Below are 5,831 nucleotides of genomic sequence, written 5' to 3' on the forward strand. Positions count from 1 at the left end.
TCGGCCCGGCCCTCCCGCCCGGCCGGCCGAGCGCTGGGCGGGGCCGCAGCCTAAGACATGCCCGGCGCGGCCCGCACGCTCGCCGCAGCCCCGGCCGAGCCCACGGGCAGAGCGGCGGCCGGCGACCTCGCGCGGCGGGTCCCTGACGTCTGCGGGAGGCATGCCCCGCCCCCGCCCCGCGGCCCCGCCCCCGGGCACGCCCCGCCCCGCCCCCGCCGGAAACCAGGTTAGGGCGGGGCGGCCGCCCGCAGGTGAGTGCGCCCTTGTGGGCGCCGCCCAGAGGCTCCGCGGGCCCCGCCCCCCGCCCGGCTGTCCCCGGCCCGCAGCCCCGCGGTCCCCGGTCAGCGGCCCCCGGCTCCCTCACCCCGCCCCCGCCCACCTGCCCACCTACCCGTGGGCTGCTCCCAGCCCCACTCCCCTCCGGTCTCCGCCCCACCCCGAGTCTCAGCCGCGGGACCGGTCCCTGCGTACTGGGCGGAACCCGGTTTGCAAAGCAGCTCATCGTGCTGGCCCTGGGCCTGCGGGTTAACGCTTAACCTCGCTTCTGGAGCCCAGCCGCATCCCTAGCCCCCAACCTTTGGCCCCAACTGTCCAAACGAGGGGTAGAGGGTGAGGGAAGTCGGGTGAATCCCAGAGGCCTACTCAGCCCGATCGGGAGCTTTCCTCCCTGCTCACCGGGCCTGGCGGATGGGGCGTGGGTCCAGTGGCCTCAACTGTGACCGCATCTCTCCAGCCGGCTGGGGGTGGGGTGGTAGGCACGGACGCGGCCCTCCCTGGACGCCCTCTGTGGGCCAGACCTTCCCGGGGGCCGGGGCGGGGCTAGGGCTGGGAACTCCAGGGCACTCCCGGTTCCTAGGGTAAGTTCTCACGGGCTGCGCGCTCTGTGCCAGGTGCTACTGTAGAGTATCCAGTGTCCCTGGAGCGGAGAAGGGGAAGGGATTAACGCTGGGGGCAGGGCGTCTTTGGAGACGCTGTGGACGAATTTTCGAGAGGGCATTCCTGCATTCCAGGTGGGGAAATCGTGTGAGCAAAGGCATGGAGGTGAGGAGCCCAAGTGGGGCTTTATCCTAAAGGTGCTGGAGCTGCCGAGCCTGCACGGACTACAACAGCGCCTGCCCCGCGTCGCACCAGGGCCTACTGGCCACTCCGTGGTGCCTGTCCACAGCCTGTGTTGACTGACAATCGCTGGGCCCGATCTGGGGGCGGGAGCACTGAGGGGATCCGATGTACCCCCAAGGGAGTGTGCCAGGTGGTGGACACTATGAGTACGCCAGGGAAGTACCCGCATGGAGAAGGTGAGATTGAGGGGGAAAGGGAGGGCCCTGTAGTCTGGTGATCAGGCATTTGGACGCCATCCCAAGGACAATGTGGCGCCAAAGTTTTGATGCCAGACTTGTTCAGACGAAGGCTTTAGAGAGTACTCAGGTGTCCACGCGGGTGGGTGGTAGAACTTGGTAGGGGTGGGCCTTGAGTCCAACCAGAGGCCCTGGGCTGGAGAGGTAGGGCAGAGGAGGACCGGAGGAGGGCAGATCTAGTGGGAACCAGGAGGAAGAGGGACTGTTGGTCACCTGTTTCCCAAAGAATGTCACAGGCCTGCTCTCCCAGAAACTCCACCTACTTCCCTCTGCCCTCTGCCCTTGGGGCTCTGGGGAATCCCCTTCCACAGGACTTCATCCCCCTCCTGGTTTTGCCTTTGTCCACAACTTGGCAAGTGACCCTTTATAAAAGTCATTTTTTCTATTTTTGCCTTTCTTCTGCCAGGACCTGGCCTTCCTCCAAGGGGAGGGGGCCTCCAGAGCCAGCTGTGTGGAGGTACTGGGCTGAGGTACCAGGGCCAGGAGAGCAGGTGTGGAGTCAGCAGTGGGGCCTTGGACAGGAGCTGGAGGCCTGAGCAGGCCAGTGGCATTTGGTCTCTCCAGCCAGGGAGCAGTGTTAGTACTGCCCAAGCACCGTGATGCTGGAAGCCCACAGGAATGGATCGTGGCTCTCTTGGATGTACACCGAGAACCCACTGGGAGACCAGGAAAGGAAACGAGGGAGGGGGTGAGGCTCCAGTTCGCCTAAGTTGATCCAGACCTTACATGCAACCCCAGTAAAATTAGCTTCAGGTAGTTTTATAAATACACAAAAATTTGCAGTGGCACATGCCTGTAATCCCAGCAGTTTGAGAGGCTGAGGCAAGTTCAAAGCCAGCCTCAGCAACAGTGAGGGACTGAGCAACTCAGTGAGACCCTGTCTCTAAATAAAATACAAAGTAGGGCTGGGGATGTGGGTCATGGTCAGTGCCCCTGAGTTCAATCCCCTGTGTCTTCCCCAAAATTAAAAAAAAAGTAAAATTCTAAACTTCGTGAAGAAATAAAGATGCAAAGATGACTGGTCTTGAAAGGACTGGAGTAGAGTTTCTCCAAAGAAGGTACACAAACCACCAATAAGCACATGGAAATAATCTGACACCACTAATCATTAGGGAAATGCAAATCAAAACTACAAGGAGAAGGGCTGGGATTGTGGCTCAGTGGCAGTGCACTTGCCTGGCATGTGTGAGGCACTGGGTTCGATTATCAGCACCACATATAAATAAATAAAGGTCTATCAACAACTAAAATAAATAAAGGTTAAAAAAAAAAACTACAAGGAGATACTATCTCACACCCAATAGCTACTACCTGAGCAAATCAAGTGTTGGCATGGGTACAGAAGAACTGCAGCCCACTGCAGATGGGCACAGAAAATGGTTCAGTTGCTACAGAAAGCAGTGAGACAGTTCCTAAAAATTTAAAAATCACCATATGATCCAGCAATCCCATTTCTAGGCAAAATTCAAAGTGGGGACCTGAGCAGATGTCTGTACACCCATGTTCATATCAGCAGTGTTCACAGCATTCCCAAGGTGGCAGCAACCCAGTGTCCACAACAGAACAAAATATGTGTGTGTGTATAAACTGTGACTAAACCTTGCAAAGAAAGTGGGACACAGGAGCAGCGTTGATGATCCTCCATGCTGCACTGGGTGGAATGAGCCAGTCACCATGGGCCCAGTGGTGCACGCTGCACTCACGCGAGGCCCCTGGAGTGATCAGAGTCACAGACAGAGGGTGGCGTGGTAGGTGCCAGGGGCGGGGCCAGGGAGATGGCGAACTGGTGTCTAATGAGGACAAAGTTTCAGTTTGGGGAGACGGAAAGGTTCTGGAGCTGGAGGGAGGCAATGGCCCCCTGGCAGTGGGTCCTTAATGCCACTGGGTTGTTGCCTAGAAATGGTTCCTGAGTCCATGGTGTGTTTTGTACATTCTACTACAATAAAAAGGGATGAAGAGCCCATAAAACTTAGAAAAGGAAACAACACTGGTACACTGTCCTAGGACCAACCAGGACATTGTTTTGTTTTCTTTCTTTCTTCTTTTTTTTTTTTTTAGTTGTTGATAGACCTTTATTTTATTTATTTATTTATATGTGGTGCTGAGAATCAAACCCGGTGCCTCACACATGCCAGGCAAGTGCACTGCCGCTGAGCCCCAGCCCCCGCCCCTGCCCCAACCACCAGGACATTTTGATAGCAGCTTACTGGACACAGGCCTGAGGTCATGGCCACTTAGAGTGATTTTTTTGTGCATGTTAAAATCCACAAGGAACAGGGATTGATCATGGGATTAGGGTGTTGAGACAAGAGGGTGGCCATTTAGGGAAAATGTGCCCTTGGACCCCTGTCCCCCTCCTGTGTAGGAACTCCATAAACCAGAAGTTTAAATGCAAAAAACAAAACCACAAAAGCATTAGAAGGAAATACAGGAGTTTATTTCATAATCCAAGGTTTTTCTAAGCATGACACAAAAGCAAAAGCCACAAACACATTCCTGAAAAGCGTAACTAAATTACCAATGGAAACAGTTGCACTGACACAGTTTTAGAACCCAAGGACTGCAGCATGCTGGGGACGCAGGTCAGAACTCACAGGCCCGGCCAGAGACGGCTCAGCAAGCCAAGGACCCCGCACCTGGAGGGTGCCAGTGGCTGTTGCCATGGGATGCTTAACTTCACCCACAATTAGAAATGGAAGGATGGAAGGGCTGCAGGGCAGGTGGGCAGCCCAACTACCAGCAGGAGTGTGAATGCGTTGGGGCGCAGGTACAGGCACAGGGCTTCCGCCTCCCCTGGGGCACTGCCAGAATTGTTTTGATGAGGATGCTACATTAGTGGGAATTTTGCTGTACTTTTTTTCTATTTGGGGAAGGGGTCTTACTTTGTTGCCTAGGCTATTTTATTTTTATTTTTGTGGTGCTGGGGGTTGAACCCAGTGCATGTGAGGCAAGCGCTCTACCAACTCAGCAATATCCCCAGCCCTGCCCAGGCTATTTTGTTGTAATCTTTAGGGAGCAGGGTGAGGAGGTAGGAATCCCCAAGGGATGTTTCAGAGTCAAGAGGTCATGTGGATTGGGGTCAAGGACACCATGACCTCAGGGCCAGACAGGACCCAGCTGGTGCCTGGGGCTAGAGGCAGTATGTAGGTATCCCTTAGGAGTCACAGTGGGGGTCAGTGGCCACCCCAGCCCTACACAGCCAGCCCTGCCTGTGGGCCTTGCTCACCCACACTATCTGCCCCCACCCCACTCATGCCTCCACACCCCTGCGTTCCCACCCCAGTGCTGCTGGCCTTCCGGCCTCCTGCATTAGCACCCCACTGCTCCCTGACATTCACCCCCAAATCCCCTGCCCCAATTGCCCCTGCATCCACGTCTCCATTGCCCCCGTGTCCACTCCATTGCCCCTGCATCCACGTCCCCATTGCTCCCCTGTGTCCATACCCCCTGTCTACTCTCCATCGCCCCATGTCCACTGTCCATCTCCCCTTGTGTCTGCTCTCCATCATCCCTGTGTCCACACCCCCATTGCCTTCTGCATTCATGGCTCCATCTCTGGCTCTGGGCTTATGAGGCCAGTCTGGATGGGACACTGATGATGTGTAGGGAGAGACCTGGGGGATCCCTGAGTTCCTGTCTGAGCATCTGATGGGCACAAAGCCAGCTCTCCTCCTGGCCAGGCTCCTTCCCAGCCTTCACCCTCCACACACATAACTCCACGGTTCCCCTGGTGGACAAGGCCAGAGAAGTCACAGAGCTACTTCCTTCCTGTGGGAAGCCTTTCTCAAGGGTCCAGCAGAGGAGAAGAATGGCCCTGGTCACCTTTAGCAGATCCCTGCTTCCAACCGCCACTGTTTAGGCCCAGCAGTCACCTGCCCTGCAACCCTTCCATCCTTCCAACACAGCCGGCTCTCCTAGCCATCCGGGGTGAGCTCTTGATCTGGGGATGCTCCAGGACCAGGTCTGGGCATGGGGACGTGACTGGCTTTTAGTGGAGGAGATGTGAGAAGAAGCATGCTGGTTTGTTGGTTTTTTTTTTTTTTTTTTTTTTCTTTTTTTGGGTGTGGGGAGAGCTTCTGAGAATGCTGTTCCTCCTATTAAAGAAATAAGGCGGGCTGAGTTTGTGATCTAGTGGTTGAGCGTTTGCCTGGCATGCATGAGGCCTGGGGTTTGGTCTCCAGCACTGCGAAATAAATAAATTAATTAATAATAAATTAATAGAGATGCGGTAAGGTAAAACACTCTGCCTTGCATTTGCTGCACTTTCTGCGAGAGTTTGTGATGCTGCAGGAGCCATCTTGTGACCAAGAAGAGACTACCTGGAGCACAGCAGAGGCGATTCCAGGTCCCGTGCACCTGAGCTGGGCCCAGCTGCAGAAACTCTTTATTCTCATTAAATGAAAGAAGCACAAACCCCCTGTTGTTGAAACAATTGTCTTTGGAGTTTCTTTTAATTGCAAATGAAACATGCATTTA

The sequence above is a fragment of the Urocitellus parryii genome, chromosome 6, assembly GCF_045843805.1.
Source record: "Urocitellus parryii isolate mUroPar1 chromosome 6, mUroPar1.hap1, whole genome shotgun sequence".
In the NCBI taxonomy this organism is placed as follows: Eukaryota; Metazoa; Chordata; class Mammalia; order Rodentia; family Sciuridae; genus Urocitellus; species Urocitellus parryii.